Below are 17,674 nucleotides of genomic sequence, written 5' to 3' on the forward strand. Positions count from 1 at the left end.
TGCAGCACTAACCGGTTGCGTGGTGGAGAGAAAAACCCGCAATATTTACCGATCAAAGTACCGTGACATAATTACAACCAGTAGCATCATCAGGCAACAGCCAGGGTTGAGGCTGACCTAAACAATTTCTGATTTCGGCCAAAATCGAAAGTAACAAAATTGACTTTCGGCCGAAACGGAAAATATGCCGAAAGAGGCAATTTGCCAATTTTCGGCGCCGAAACCGAAACCGAATTTCGGTCGGCCTTTAAGCCAGGAATGTGATAAACCTTTGCTAATTGGCTATGTCGGGCGGTGGCGGGTTCAACGACACATTTACTTTTACGCGATCCGACCCAAAAAACACTCTGGTATGGATAACATTAGTCGTGAAAGCCTACGGCGTGTTAAAGTAAAATATTAACTATTTTTTACTTGAACAGGTAACGCCCCGCTGAGCTACGTAGCTCTTTTCGCAGACGCTACCTTGGCCAACGCAAATGATAGCTCACACGAGAGGTGGCTTATCATCATCATCATCACGTGGACATTTATAGCCCGCAGCCAAATAATACTGATCGCGTGACGTTGATTCCAGATGTGGAGGGAAAAACCGGAGGACTCGGGGAAAGATACGCAGCGTTGAACTTCTGTCGCGCGCTGTACGTAGCCGAGCGCGCTAATCGGAGGTGCGGGAGAATGACAACAAGCTAAACACACAAAGAGCATTTCTAGAGAAATGCGTTTTCAATGTAGTATAGCGGTATACTCTTAGGGTTTTTCGGTAAAGTCACGTAGGTAAAAAAGGAATAATAATAAAATAATAGAAATAATAGAAATAAAATAATAAATCACGACGTTTCGGAGGCAACACAAGTCTCCGTCATCAGGTGGGACCGTCACAGCTAGATTTACTGTCTCAAGTGAGGCAAAACTCCAAGAGTCGAGCTCTTAAATACAAGTTAAGGGGGAGGGAAGGGGGAGGGGCTTATCTGAATGTGGCAGCCAATGAGTGGAACGTGTTGGGGGGGGGGGTTGGGGGGGTGGGCGGGGCTAAAAGAGAACAGTTGGTGCATCTTGTTGATGTTTTACCCGATGTTGGTTGACAATCCAAATACAAGCGGTGTCGCGTATAGTGTCGTGCAGTGTTCCTTAACCCAGAGTGCATCTCCCATCCCCTGGGGCACGCGAGATGCCCATTTTGGGGGCAAGCGAGACGTGGCAATGTTTGCTTAGAAGGTACATTGAAGACACGAATCAAATCACGGGCATCGCCACTAACAACTTACTTTGTTCCATCACGCCCGATGCATTTTTAACATACAATTGTTTTAAGACTGAGAACCAAAGGGGTGCAAGTAGGCCTCGGCAAGTGAAGGTAAATTACCTTTTTTACCGGGTAAAAGGGTAAAGGTAAAGGGTAAAGGTTTCGGCATTGCCAAGGGGTAAGGTAAAGGGTACAGGGTAAAGGTAGCTCAGAAGAATTACACGGTAGGGTAAAGGTAGCGCGAATAATTACCCGGTAAATACGGTGCCTTGTTTACCGCTAAAAGCTCCGTGGCGCAGTCCGTGGCCTCCATTTTAAATTGCGATCATTGATGTCGGACCAGATGGAGACGGTCCACGTTCTTGAGATAGAGGCACTAGAGGATGAGGACGATGATGCCAGCAACGCCATTTTTGGGGTCGCTGCGAACAGCAAGCAGCGGCATGCGTTCCCGTGGGAGCACACGCACCATTGGATGGAGGGTGATCCCTATGTGCAGCAAGAGAAGTGGTTTTCCACCCACACGAACGCGTCGGGGTGGAAAGCGCACCTCAAGATGCACAACGCGCTCGCTCGCCCCCCAGGCAGCGAGGTCGGCACGTCGGCGCCGGCTGCCTGAAGGTTCCGTCTCACTGGGCCGGAGCGGCGCAGGATCTTGTTGCCTGTCCTTAGTTTTTTTCGGTAAAGTCACCATGTAGGTAAAACATTAAAATTAATAAAAGTAAAATAAAATAAAATGTCACAGGTTGAGTCACAAACCGTACCTCTCCATAACAAAGGCTCACCCTCTTAAGCCTCACCTTACCATGTGAATAAAAAGTGTGCTGTACTTGCTGCTCCCCCCCCCTCTCCAACCATTATATAAACGGAGTGGTAGCTCCTGAAATCTCTCATTTACTTGATACAGCTGTCGTGGCTGTGACGGTTCCACCTGAAGACGGAAGCTTGTGTTGCCTCCGAAACGTCGTGATTTTTATTTTATTTTTATTTTATTAATTTTAATGTTTTACCTACATGGTGACTTTACCGGAACAACCTAAGAATATGAATCGTTGCAGTCACGAAAGCTTCAAATCTAGAATTGATCAGGTTGTTGACGAGATTGCCATCGACCAAGACGACTGGGACGAGGAGGTGATGGAGGACGATGTCGTCGACAGCCTCAACGCCCGATTCGAGAGTATTCTACATGTAGAAAGCGCTCTGCCTCATAGAATTTAACGTTGTAAACCTTTTTCATGTGTTGTACCGCAGTAATTTGCCTGTAATCGGGTAATTTGTTTGGGATGAGGATAAAAGGTAGGGTAAAGGTAGGCTCGTTGCTTTTTACCTTTTACCTTACCTGCTAAAGGGTAAAATATAGGGTAGAGCGATTGTATTGTGGTAAGGTAAAAGGTAAGGTAAAGGTAGTCATGCTTTTTTTACCGTTTAACTTTTACCTTACGTTGCCGAGGGCTAAGTGCAAGGCTGCAGTAAAAGTTAAGAATCACTGGTGTAGCGTCTAGTCCTGCAGTGGATATTGTAGTGTATAGTGTAGTATATAGTATAGTGTGTAGTATAAGTGTAGTGTATAATTGTGTAGCGCGTAGTATATTATAGTGTGTACTATATTATAGTGTGTAGTGTATATTGTAGTATATAGTATAGTGTGTAGTGTAAGTGAAGTGTATAGTTGTGTAGTGTGTAGCATATTATAGTGTGTAGTATATTATAGTGTGTAGTGTATAGTGTAGTATATAGTATAGTGTGCAGTGTAGTGTATAGTTGTGTAGTGTGTAGCATATTATAGTGTGTAGTGTATCGTGTAGTATATAGTATAGTGTGTAGTGTAGTGTATAGTTGTGTAGTGTGTAGTATATTATAGTGTGTAGTGTATAGTGTAGTATATAGTATAGTGTGCAGTGTAGTGTATAGTTGTTTAGTGTGTAGCATATTATAGCGTGTAGTATATTATAGTGTGTAGTGTATAGTGTAGTATATAGTATAGTGTGCAGTGTAGTGTATAGTTGTGTAGTGTGTAGCATATTATAGTGTGTAGTATATTATAGTGTGTAGTGTATAGTGTAGTATATAGTATAGTGTGTAATATATTATATGTGTAGTGTAGTGTATAGTGTATAGTTGTGTAGTATATTATAGTGTGTAGTGTATAGTGTGTAGTGTACAGTTGTTTAGTGTGTAGTATATTATAGTTGTGTAGTGTATAGTTGTGTAGTGTGTAGTATATTATAGTGTATAGTGTAGTGTATAATGTAATGTATATAACATCTTCACTTAAGCTTTCGTGACTGCAGGAATTCATATTATTTGGGGCTTTTAGTAAAGTCACACGGATAGGTTTTGTTATTTTTTTGTTTTCTTTGAACCTATCTACGTGACTTTACCGAAAGACCCAAATAATGTAGTGTATATTGTAGTGTATAGTGTAGTGTATAGTCGTGTTGTGTGTAGTAGTGTATAGTGTAGTGTATAGTGTAGTGTATAGTGTAGTGTATAGTGTAGTGTTGTCTGTAGTAGTGTATATTGCAGTGTATAGTGTAGTGTATAGTGTAGTGTTGTGTGTAGTAGTGTATATTGTAGTGTATAGTGTAGTGTATAGTAGTGTATAGTGTAGTGTATAGTAGTGTAGTGTATAGTAGTGTATAGTGTATAGTAGTGCATAGTAGTGTAGTGTATAGTAGTGTAGTGTATAGTGTAGTGTAGTGTTGTGTGTAGTAGTATATAGTGTAGTGGGTGCATCACCATTGCAACCTCCTTTTCCAGTAGAAAAATATGACAATTGCTTTTGTACCCTTTTATCTGGCAACAAAACTGACACCTTTTTTCATGTGGTGTATGTTGAACTTCGTTCACACCGTACGTCGCCTACCGCGCTAATCGGAGATGCGGGCGGAAGGACACCAAACTTGAACACGCGACAAAACATTCCTGTCAGTGACCACTCCGAACGCAGTTCAACCAGAGACCTTCATTTATTTCCCGTCCAAAAAACAGCCACACCGATCAGGGTACAAAACATGATGTAAACATCCTGTTTCTGGTGCTTGATTATTATCTATATATTTTCTTTTTTTTGTTTAACCATTACATGATGATCAAAAATGTCCAATGTACGTTGCAGGCAAGGGACACCCCCCCCCCTCCCGTCAAAAAAAACCCACCACACCACACCACGATCGCGGACTTCGAGAGAGAGAGAAGCTGCCTCTCGCTAGCTCGTAAACGCCACCTGCTTTCCGTGCGGGGGGCCGGAAATTATAACGAAGTTCATCATCATCATCATCGTCGTCATCATCGCCATCTGGAACGTCGTCTGTCAATGTTCGCATCTCCTGTCGACAGGAGATGTGTCGTGGTGGTGGTGCACCGCGGTTGCTAGGAGATGTTAACTACCTCGCCTGGTATACAGGAGGTCGTGGGTTCGATCCCGGCCCTGACGATGTCTGCTGCTGCTGTATATTTGGAGTTTGCGTGTCTCTCTCTCTCATCATCGCGGTGGCTAGGAGATGTTCACTACCTCGCCTGGTATACAGGAGGTCGTGGGTTCGATTCCCGACCCTGACGACGCCTGCTGCTGTATATTTGGAGTCTGCGTGTCTCTGTCATCATCATCATCAACACCGCGGTGGCTAGGAGATATCGGAAAGACAGACCCATTCAGACGCTGTCTTTCCGACAGACCTGTTCTTCACCTGAGGACGGCTGCTTGCGTTGTGGCCGAAACGTCGTGGGAATTATTTTATTATGTTTTATAAATATTATTTTATTATTTCCCTTCTACGTGACTTTACCGAAAGAACCAAGAAGATAAAAAATAGTTAATTCATGAACTCCTCTACTTACGAACGAGTTAGGTTCCAGAGGTCTGTTCGTAAGTCGATTTGTTCGCAATTCAAAATTTACTCCCGCAGTTTCCAAAAACGTTGTGTGGCACGCACACTAAACACGGGGGAATGGCTTTAAACGTTGTATAATCTCCTGCGGACGTAGATGCCGCTGGTTCTTCACGTCTGTGCATCTTTTGCGCGGTGGTTGAGCTCACGACGATTGGTACGAACTGGCAACTGGACCATACGGACCGGGTTCGTTCGTATCTCTGAAAGTTCGTAAGTCGAAGAATTTTCGTAAGTAAATCAGTCCCGAACCCTTCGTTCAGACCCGTACAACTGCAATCCACTCGCCCCGTTCCCCCCCTCACCCCGCTAAACATTCAGGGGAGTATCTCTACGAGTCTCCACGTATCTCTGTCGGTCTCTGGCTGCATACTCGTTGTGTATATGTGTCTGTGGCTCCACGATTTGGGTGGCAAATGGCCACATTTGCGACGTAAGACGACGATTGATGACGACGATGACGATGACGATGATGGTGGTGGTGGTGCATCGTTACGCTCCCCTAGGCCAGTGTTCTTCACTAATCTCAGAGGGGGGGGGGGGGTGCGGGACACTTTTGCCGAGAAGATAACATCATCATCAACATCAGTGTACGAGCGAGTGAGTAGGTTTGTGACGGTGTGTGTGTGTTTTATACATGTGTGTGTTGTCTAGGGAGGGGGCACGGGGGGGGGGGTAGTGGGGGGCCGCACTGAAGGCCACAAGGGTGGGGGGGAGGGAGGGGGGTAGTGGCTCCAGGGGGGGAGGGGAGGGGAGGGGTGGGGGGCTTGCTAATGAAGAACACTGGTCAGGGATAATGGAGCAGGCTGGTTGTGAGCTCTGTGTCTTAAGGGGTGGGGGGAGGGGGGGGGGGGGAGGGGGGGGGGGGGTGTAGGGGGATGGTGGGGGAGGGGGCCCACACACACCCCCACCCCCCCCCCACCTCCCCCCCCCCACCTCCCCCCCCCCCTCCCGTGCCCCCCACCCCAAGACGTTTGTCCGACCACTCCACGTCCACTACTTCCCTTGACTGCTTGACACGACGACTGTGACGACGACTGTGACGACAACGACGACTGTGACGACAACGACGACTCACCTCCCCCCCCCCCACCACGACCCCCCCCCCCCCACCCCCCACCTCCCATCCCATTAAAACAAGAAGCGACCACACTGAAGAGAGATGCACGTGGATTACGACGATGACGTCACAATGGCCCGCGACCGCTCAGAACCCACCCGGCCCAACCCCCCCAAACCCCGCCCCCTCCCTCCCTCCCTCCCCCCAACCACCCCCCCCCCCCCCTCACCACCACCACCTCCTCGGATTCAATGTACAGAGGGTTTTTTCTTTTCTTCCCTGCGATGCCTTGAACGTGAAGACGACAGCAATAGCACTGCCACCCACGCCTGCCCACCACCCCCACCCACTCACCCACCCACACACCCACCCACCCACCCACCCCCCATACCCCCACCCACACACAGCCACACATCCCACCCACCCACACACCCCACCCACCCACCCCACCCACACACCCCACCCACCCACCCCACCCACACACCCCACCCACCCACCCACTTCTTCCCGTCGAAATACAAACTCGCGACAAGAACCGTCCCGACTGAAAACGTGGTGGTCGTGGTGATGGTGGCAGTGGTCGTGGTGGTGGTCGTGGTGGTGATCGTGGTGGTGGTGGCAGTGGTCGTGGTGGTGGTGGGTTGTGGTGGTGGTGGTGGGTTGTGGTGGTGGTGGTGGTGGCCACTAGCGCCGTCATACCAACCAACCACCGCCACCACCACCACCAGAAACCACCACCAACCACCGCCATCAATTACCACCAACCACTACTGGAAACCACCGCCACCACCACCACCAACCACCACCACCAACTACAACCACCACCACCAACCGCCACCACCAACTACAACCACCACCACCAACTGCCACCAACCACCACCATCCTAATGACCCATAGAACACCACCAATCCACTTCCCGGCGAAAGCAGCTGGTGGTGCTTGTGCCGGTAGTGACCTGAGTCAAGTCGGTGGGTCACGGGCACCACCCCCCCCCCCCTCGTCAGCCAGCGAGCTTCCCGTCTCGAAGTGCACCTAGCCTGGCACGGGCGCCTTGGTGATTGGATACTCCCAGCGGCTTTCTGCCTGGGAGATTTAAGAGGCGTCGGTTTTGAGTTGTGTTCGCCTCTCTCTCTCTGTGTCTCTTCTAGCGGGGGTCTCGCCGTGCCAGAAGGAAATTCCACGTTCCCATGACGGTGTTGTTTTTTTGGGATATTTGGGAAGGGAGGGGATGAGGGGGGACGGATAGGCCAAATACTGTGTTCGCAAATAATGCAGTGTGGACAGTAAACACTCACCCACTCACCCATCCATTCACTCACCCACTCACCCACCCATTCACTCACCCACTCACCCATCCATTCACTCACCCACTCACCCATCCATTCACTCACCCACTCACCCATCCATTCACTCACCCACTCACCCATCCATTCACTCACCCACTCACCCATCCATTCACTCACCCACAACTTTACTCACCCATTAACTCACTCGGACCGCTCAGTCACTCGTTCACCCAAACATTCACTCACTCACCCACTCACCCATCCATTCACTCACCCACTCACTCACCCACTCACTCACCCACAACTTTACTCAATCATCCACTCACTCGGACCGCTCAGCCACTCGCTCACCCAAACATTCACTCACCCACTCACCCATCCATTCACTCACCCACTCACCCACCCATTCACTCACCCACTCACCCATCCATTCACTCACCCACTCACCCATCCATTCACTCACCCACTCACCCATCCATTCACTAACCCACAACTTTACTCACCCATTAACTCACTCGGACCGCTCAGTCACTCGCTCACCCAAACATTCACTCACCCACTCACCCACTCACTCACCCACAACTTTACTCAATCATCCACTCACTCGGACCGCTCAGCCACTCGCTCACCCAAACATTCACTCACCCACTCACCCATCCATTCACTCACCCACTCACTCACCCACAACTTTACTCACCCATCCACTCACCCACAACTCCACTCACCCACTCACTCACCCATACACTCACCCACCTATCTCTACACACGCTGGCGGACCAAGTCGCTCGGCTGGCCTGGAAAAGCCTCTGAAAAGCCCCCCATGAAGAAGCTAGAGTCTGTGTACAGTAGCGTAGTGTATAGTGTAGTCATGTATAGTGTAGTGTATAGTGTAGTAGTGTATAGTGTAGTGTATAGTGTAGTGTATAGTGTAGTGTATAGTGTAGTGTATAGTGTAGTCATGTATAGTGTATAGTGTAGTGTATAGTGTAGTAGTGTATAGTGTAGTGTATAGTGTAGTAGTGTATAGTGTAGTGTATAGTAGTGTATAGTGTAGTGTATAGTGTAGTAGTGTATAGTGTAGTAGTGTATAGTGTAGTGTAGTAGTGTATAGTGTAGTGTATAGTGTAGTCATGTATAGTGCAGTGTATAGTGTAGTGTAGTGTATAGTGTAGTAGTGTACAGTGTAGTGTATAGTGTAGTGTAGTGTGTAGTGTAGTGTATAGTGTAGTGTAGTGTATAGTGTAGTAGTGTATAGTGTAGTGTATAGTGTAGTAGTAGTGTATTGTGTAGTGCATAGTGTAGTGTATAGTGTAGTAGTATATAGTGTAGTAGTGTATAGTGTAGTGTATAGTAGTGTATAGTGTAGTGTATAGTAGTGTATAGTGTAGTGTATAGTAGTGTATAGTGTAGTGTATAGTAGTGTATAGTGTAGTGTATAGTAGTGTATAGTGTAGTGTATAGTGTAGTAGTGTGTAGTAGTGTATAGTGTAGTAGTGTGTAGTAGTGTATAGTGTAGTAGTGTGTAGTAGTGTATAGTGTAGTAGTATATAGTAGTGTAGTAGTGTATAGTGTAGTAGTGTATAGTGTAGTAGTGTATAGTGTAGTGTATAGTAGTGTATAGTGTAGTGTATAGTAGTGTATAGTGTAGTAGTGTATAGTGTAGTAGTGTATAGTGTAGTATATAGTAGTGTAGTAGTGTATAGTGTAGTGTATAGTGTAGTAGTGTATAGTGTAGTGTATAGTAGTGTATTGTGTATAGCAGTGTACAGTGTAGTAGTGTATAGTGTAGTGTATAGTGTAGTATATAGTAGTGTAGTAGTGTATAGTGTAGTGTATAGTGTAGTAGTGTATAGTGTAGTGTATAATAGTGTATAGTGTATAGTAGTGTATAGTGTATAGTGTAGTAGTGTATAGTAGTGTATAGTGTATAGTGTGTATAGTAGTGTATAGTGTATAGTAGTGTATAGTAGTGTATAGTAGTGTATAGTGTATAGCAGTGTATAGTGTATAGTGTAGTAGTGTATAGTAGTGTATAGTGTATAGTAGTGTATAGTAGTGTATAGTGTAGTAGTGTATAGTAGTGTATAGTGTATAGTAGTGTATAGTAGTGTATAGTGTAGTAGTGTATAGTAGTGTATAGTGTATAGTAGTGTATAGTGTACAGTGTAGTAGTGTATAGTGTAGTGTATAGTGTAGTATATAGTAGTGTATAGTGTATAGCAGTGTATAGTGTAGTAGTGTATAGTAGTGTATAGTGTAGTAGTGTATAGTAGTGTATAGTGTATAGTAGTGTATAGTAGTGTATAGTGTATAGTAGTGTATAGTAGTGTATAGTGTATAGTAGTGTATAGTGTAGTAGTGTATAGTAGTGTATAGTGTATAGTAGTGTATAGTAGTGTATAGTGTATAGTAGTGTATAGTGTATAGTGTAGTAGTGTATAGTAGTGTATAGTGTATAGTAGTGTATAGTAGTGTATAGTAGTGTATAGTGTAGTAGTGTATAGTAGTGTATAGTGTAGTAGTGTATAGTAGTGTATAGTGTATAGTAGTGTATAGTGTATAGTAGTGTATAGTAGTGTATAGTGTAGAAGTGCTGGAGTCTGTTGCCAGGGAAGGGAGGTCTGCACCCCCACTTCTCAGCGCGCTGTTGACCTCCGTGACCCTCACAGGACACGCGGAGTCAACACCAGCAGCATCTCACCCCCCCCCCACCGCCGTAGAACGTCAGCGGTGGAAATTCCACGTTCCCATGACGGGGGGGGGGGGGAGATGAGCACGTCCATCGGATGAAACCCCACCGTTGACTTTCCCAGCAAAGTAGTGCGAATTTTATCGACCCGCCGTCGCCGCCCACGTAAGGAGGGTTGCGGTGATGATGGGTTGATTCAATCCCTGACCCTCTCTCACCACCCCACTCCTTCCCCATTACCGGGATCTGAACGCGACTCCTTGGATCTGATCGCGAGCCCTGGATCTGAACGCGACTCCTTGGATCTGATCGCGAGCCCTGGATCTGATCGCGAGCCCTGGATCTGATCGCGAGCCCTGGATCTGAACGCGACTCCTTGGATCTGATCGCGAGCCCTGGATCTGATCGCGAGCCCTGGATCTGATCGCGACTCCTTGGATCTGATCGCGAGCCCTGGATCTGAACGCGACTCCTTGGATCTGATCGCGAGCCCTGGATCTGATCGCGAGCCCCTGGATCTGATCGCGAGCCCTGGATCTGAACGCGACTCCTTGGATCTGATCGCGAGCCCCTGGATCTGATCGCGAGCCCCTGGATCTGATCGCGAGCCCCTGGATCTGATCGCGAACCCCTGGATCTGATCGCGAGCCCTGGATCTGATCGCGAGCCCCTGGATCTGATCGCGAGCCCTGGATCTGATCGCGAGCCCCTGGATCTGATCGCGAACCCCTGGATCTGATCGCGAACCCCTGGATCTGATCGCGAGCCCTGGATCTGATCGCGAGCCCTAGATCTGATCGCGAGCCCCTGGATCTGATCGCGAGCCCCTGGATCTGATCGCGAGCCCCTGGATCTGATCGCGAGCCCCTGGATCTGATCGCGAGCCCCTGGATCTGATCGCGAGCCCCTGGATCTGATCGCGAGCCCCTGGATCTGATCGCGAGCCCCTGGATCTGATCGCGAGCCCCTGGATCTGATCGCGAGCCCCTGGATCTGATCGCGAGCCCTGGATCTGATCGCGAGCCCTGGATCTGATCGCGAGCCCTGGATCTGATCGCGAGCCCTGGATCTGATCGCGAGCCCTGGATCTGATCGCGAGCCCCTGGATCTGATCGCGAGCCCTGGATCTGATCGCGACTCCTTGGATCTGATCGCGAGCCACTGTGTGATTGTGAGCCGCTTGCTGTGCCACTGAGCAAGCTACACGGGTGGTATAAAGCAACAGCAGCAGCAGCAGCGGCCACAGCGGCCACAGCGGCTGTGTAGATATCATGCCAGCGGACATTCGTAACCCCTCTCATCCGCGATGATCCGCCTGGGCTGGGACACTTTTGGAACCGTATCTGTCATCCCATGCAATACCACGTGGAGCCGCGGTGGCTAGGACATCTTAATGACCTCGCCTGGTACACAGCAGGTCGTGAGTTCGACTTAGATCCTGACCTTGCCTGCTGTATATGTGGAGTTTGCGGTGTCTCTCTCTCTCTCCGTCTCTCTCCCCGTGGTCGCGTGGATTTTTATCTGGGTCCTCCGCACCCAATGTATTGCCGCATCGAGGGTTTGATTGCGGCTATGGATTTCCAGCTGATGATGATAAGCTCACCTCCGCTGAGCTATAATTCGTGTTAGCGTGGTCGCTTATGAAAACAAAAAGAGCGACTCAAAGCCACGATTAAATGCGGGCATGAATCCCCCCCCCCCCCACCAGCCCCCCACCCCCAGCCACCCCCACGGTGCCCCCCTTTCATCATACAATCACACTTAATGGCTTTACGTATGCAGGCACTCCTCTACTTACGAACGAGTTCGATTTCCAGGGGTCTGTTCGTAAGTCGATTCGTTCGTAAGTCAAACTTTACTCCTGTCCATTCCAAACGTGTTGTACGGCCATGTACACTAAACACGGGGGAATGGCTTTAAAAAGGTGTCCAATCCCCTGTAGATGTAGATGCCACTGGTTCTTCACGCTCTGCAGATGTAGATGCCACTGGTTCTTCACGTTCTGCAGATGTAGATGCCACTGGTTCTTTACGTTCTGCAGATGTAGATGCCACTGGTTCTTCATGTTCTGCAGATGTAGATGCCACTGGTTCTTCACGTTCTGCAGATGTAGATACCACTGGTTCTTCATGTTTTTCAGATGTAGATGCCACTGGTTCTTCACGTTCTACAGATGTAGATGCCACCACCGCCATCTATTGTACGGGGTGGTTAACGTTACGACTATCGGTCCGACCAGGCAATTGGCCCATAGCGACGACTATTTGTTTTGTGTTTCTACCTTGTGATGGGACTCTGTATGATGAACGTTGAGATCTATGAGGGGCACGGGGTGACTAATAAGGTCTGAGTTGGTCTGTGATAAGGTAGGGCACTGATAAGGGGTTGACAGTTAAGGGGTTGACAGGTATGCGGTTAAATTTCGATTTAAAGCTTTCGTGACTGCAGGGATTCATCTTCTTGGTTCTTTCGGTAAAGTCACGTAGAAGGGAAATAAAAAATAACAAAACTAAAACATAATAAAATAATTCTCACGACGTAAATATACGCTCCAAGCCTGGGGTGTTTCATTCAGACGCTGTCTTTCCGACAGACCTGTTCTTCACCTGAGAACGGCTGCTTGCGTTGTGGCCGAAACGTCGTGAGAATTGTATTTTATAATGTTTTATTTTTATTATTTTATTATTTCCCTTCAACGTGACTTTACCGAAAGATTCTAGATTTGAAGCAAGGATTTTTTTTTATTTTTTGTATTTTATTTTCATTAATTTTGATGTTTTACATACGTGACTTTACCGAAGAAACCTAAGAATATGATTTACCGAAAGAACCAAGAAGATGAAAACGAAAAATGTAAACGTTTCGGCCACAACGCAAGCAGCCGTCCTTGATGTGAAGAACAGGGCTGTCTTTCCGACACCCATGGGGGGGGGTGGGGTGGGGGGGGGGTTCGAGCAGGAGCTGCGACCCCCTGGCTCTGCCTGGAGCACGCGGTGCAGCAGAGGGTGGACTAATCCTAGATTTGAAGCTTTCGTGATTGCAAGGATTCATTTTCTTAGGTTTTTTCGGTAAAGTCACGTAGGTAAAAAACATTAAAATTAATAAAAGTAAAATAAAATAAAAATAAAATAAAAATCACTATTTTTTAAAATTAATAAAAGTAAAATAAAATAAAAATAAAATAAAATCACTATTTTTTATTTTTATTTTACTTGTATTAATTTAAATTTTTTACCTTACGTGACTTTACCGAAAAAACCTAAGAATACGAAGTTCGTGGTTGATGCATAACACGATTCCTTGCAAAATGTTTCAGGCTGTTGAATTGCAAGCCGGGATTAAAAAAACCCTAATTCTCATGTAGAATCAAAATTCTAGATTTGAAGCTTTCGTGACTGCAAGGATTCATATTATTAGGTTTTTTTCGGTAAAGTCACGTAGGTAAAAAAGTTAAAATTAATAAAAGTAACATAAAAATTAAATAAAAATCACGACGTTTCGGAGGCAACACAAGCTTCCGTCTTCAGGTGGAACCGTCACAGCCACGATAGCTGTATCACTTGATACAGCTGAAGACGGAAGCTTGTGTTGCCTCCGAAACGTCGTGATTTTTATTTGATTTTACTTTTATTAATTTTAATTTTTTACCTACGTGACTTTACCGAAAAAAAATAAGAATATGTGGACTAATCCCCATCCGTCCCATCTGTGCGCGATACAGAGTGTCCCCCACCCCTTACGGACGCGTGGGTTTTACCAAGTCTCTTCGGCCTCGCCTCCCACGACGTGTACAACATTCACGACGCGTCGTGAAACTCGCCGGTTAACCCCCGTGGCGGCAGGCGATAGGATCGCAGAACTCGGGGGAGCGAATGTTGGGTGACGGTGTCTCTCTCCTGCGCGTGGCTGCTGCTGCTGCTGCTGCCTTGCCGTGAGTCGTCCGTGGTTCTAAACATGTACGATTTGTAGTAATAGGTTTTTACCCTTTAAACTGGTACAAAATTGACACCTTTATACAAGGCATCATGTTTGCGATAACCGCAACACAAGCCGTCAAAATGCAAACAAAAATAAACAACTCTGATAATGGTAATGATATGCACTGTCCTTGAAGTTGATTGGTCCACACCAATGGAGACTAGGCTCTAAGAAAAGCTGTCTCGGGTGTGGACCAATCAATTTCAAGGACAGTGCATATCATTACCATCATCAGAGTTGTTTCTTTTTGTTTGCATTTTGACTGCTTGTGTTGTGGTTATTGCAAACATGATGCCTTGTATAAAGGTGTCAGTTTTGTACCAGTTTAAAGGGTGAAAACCTACTACTATATTTTGCCACTGGTAACGGAGGTCTCATAATGAAACGATTTGTGTGTTTTTTGGTGTTTCACCAGGTGAGAAGGCCCCAACTGAGCAAGGTAGCTCGCTTTTTTTTTCAGTAACGATCCGGCCATCACGAATGATAATGGTTCAATCAATCGTCGTCGTCACGTGGAAATTTATCGCAGCAGCCCAATAACTCTGAACGCGTGGTGACGTTGATTCTAAATGTGGAGGTTTTAAAAACAAATAGCGGAGGGGAAAGACGAATTTCGCGCGACCACGGAGAGAGAGAGAAACGCCAACTCCAAATATACAGCAGGCAGGCATCGGGGTTGGGACCAAACCCACGACCTCCTGCATCCCAGGCGAGGTAGTCAACATCTCGTAGCTACCGTGTCGCCCCTACTTTGTGTCAATGTGTGTGGGCTCCATTAGACTCATCTCTTTCTCCCTCGCCTCTCATTCTCTCTGTCTACGAGAGAGTGACGGGGCGAATCTCCGTCGTGCTTGGGGCGGAGGTGGTGGTGTGTGGGGGTGGTGGTGGTGGTGGTTGTGTATGGGGGTGGTGGTGGTGGTGGGGTGGTTGTGTGTGGTGGTGGGGTGGTTGTGTGTGGTGGTGGTGGTGGGGTGGTTGTGTGTGGGGGTGGTGGTGGTGGTGGGGTGGTTGTGTGTGGTGGTGGGGTGGTTGTGTGTGGGGGTGGTGGTGGTTGTGTGTGGGGGTGGTGGTGGGGTGGTTGTGTGTGGGGGTGGTGGTGGTGGGGTGGTTGTGTGTGGGGGTGGTGGTGGTGGTGGTTGTGTGTGGGGGTGGTGGTGGTGGTGGGTTGTGGGTGGGGGTGGTGGTGGTGGTGTGTGGGGGTGGTGGTGTGTGGGGGTGGTGGTGGTGGTGGTGGGGTGGTTGTGTGTGTGGGGGTGGTGGTGGTGGTGGGGTGGTTGTGTGTGGGGGTGGTAGTGGTGGTGGGGTGGTGGTGTGTGGGGGTGGTGGTGTGTGGGGGTGGTGGTGGTGGGGTGGTTGTGTGTGGGGGTGGTGGTGGTGGTGGGGTGGTTGTGTGTGGGGGTGGTGGTGGTGGGGTGGTTGTGTGTGGGGGTGGTGGTGTGTGGGGGTGGTGGTGGTTGTGTGTGGGGGTGGTGGTGGTGGTGGGGTGGTGTGTGGTGGTGGTGGTGTTCGGGGGTGATGGTGGTGGTGGTGGGGTGGTTGTGTGTGGGGGTGGTGGTGGTTGTGTGTGGGGGTGGTGGTGGTGTGTGGGGGTGGTGGTGGTGGTGGTGTGTGGGGGTGGTGGTGGTGGTGTGTGGGGGTGGTGGTGGTGGTGGGGTGGTTGTGTGTGGGGGTGGTGGTGTGTGTGGGGGTGGTGGTGTGTGTGGGGGTGGTGGTGGTGATGGTGGTTGTGTGTGGGGGTGGTGGTGTGTGGGGGTGGTGGTGGTGTGTGGGAGTGGTGGTGGTGTGGTGGTTGGTTGCTGGTGGTTGCGGTGTTTACAAAGTCGCGCTACACAACCCAGGGCCACCACATCCCTGTCAACCCCTTATCAGTGCCCTACCTTACCACAGACCAATCCAGACCTTACTGGTCACCTCGTGCACCTTATACATCTCAACGTTCATCCTACAAAGTACCACATCACTAGGGAGAAACACAAACAAACGGCTGTACGCCGTTATGGACCTGTAAACTTCAATTTTCCTGGACAAATACAATTTGGGGCAAAGCGTGGTGGGTTCACACGGTGTGGGGTCATTCGCAGTGAATGGAGGGCGGTGGCGTTGTAAACAATGGGTCTAAAGCTCTCGTGAGGATCTACACATCTTCATAATAAATGGGTGGTTATAACATTATTTTGGTTGAGGTTAGATCGCGTGAATTGTGTCGTTCAAACCTGCTGCCACCAGCCGACTCACAGAATGTCTGAGCTTAATTGGCCGGATGAGGCTGGATGTTGTTGTGGTTGTTGTGGTTGTTGTTGTTGTGATCACCGGCAAAACGCCAACCAGCTACTCGGAATTGTAAAATTGGTTCTTGTGGGTTTAACTCTCCACCACCACACAACCGGTTAGTGCTGAACTAATAAAACTAGTGGTGCTAAACTAGTACAGCTAAACTAGTAGTGCTGAACTAATAAAACTAGTAGTGCTAAACTAGTAGTGCTGAACTAATAAAACTAGTAGTGCTAAACTAGTACAGCTAAACTAGTAGTGCTGAACTAATAAAACTAGTAGTGCTAAACTAGTAGTGCTGAACTAATAAAACTAGTAGTGCTAAACTAGTAGTGCTAAACTAGTAGTGCTAAACTAGTAAAACTAGTAGTGCTAAACTAGTAGTGCTAAACTAGTAGTGCTGAACTAATAAAACTAGTGGTGCTAAACTAGTAGTGCTAAACTAATAAAACTAGTAGTGCTAAACTAATAAAACTAGTGGTGCTAAACTAGTAGTGCTAAACTAATAAAACTAGTGGTGCTAAACTAATTAAACTAGTAGTGCTAAACTAATAAAACTAGTAGTGCTAAACTAATAAAACTAGTGGTGCTAAACTAATTAAACTAGTAGTGCTAAACTAGTAGAACTAGTAGTGCTAAACTAATAAAACTAGTGGTGCTAAACTAATAAAACTAGTAGTGCTAAACTAGTAGAACTAGTAGTGCTAAACTAATAAAACTAGTAGTGCTAAACTAATAAAACTAGTGGTGCTAAACTAATAAAACTAGTGGTGCTAAACTAATAAAACTAGTAGTGCTAAACTAATAAAACTAGTAGTGCTAAACTAATAAAACTATTGGTGCTAAACTAATTAAACTAGTAGTGCTAAACTAGTAGAACTAGTAGTGCTAAACTAGTGGTGCTAAACGGCCGCTCTCTACGATGTGGCTGTGTGTGTGTTGGGTGGTGGCGGGTTTAACGACACATGTAGATTTACGCGATCTAACCAGCTCCCTCTGCCCCCCCTACCCCCCCCAAAATAAATCTACATTTATTTTGGATCATATTGGTTGCGAAAGTCTACTAACACTACTACTACTACTAAATGTTATCCTACAAATCTTTGTCCGAGTCAGAGGTGGCAATATTTATGGGATTTCAGGCGGGACGTGGCGGGGGGGGGGTGAGTTTGAGAGTGGGTGTTGGAGGGGGAGTACGTTGGTATGTATGGACTGGTCCTGGGCACTCCCCCCCTAGGTCGACTCGGCCT

The sequence above is a fragment of the Lampetra fluviatilis genome, chromosome 65, assembly GCF_964198595.1.
Source record: "Lampetra fluviatilis chromosome 65, kcLamFluv1.1, whole genome shotgun sequence".
NCBI classification, from domain to species: Eukaryota; Metazoa; Chordata; class Hyperoartia; order Petromyzontiformes; family Petromyzontidae; genus Lampetra; species Lampetra fluviatilis.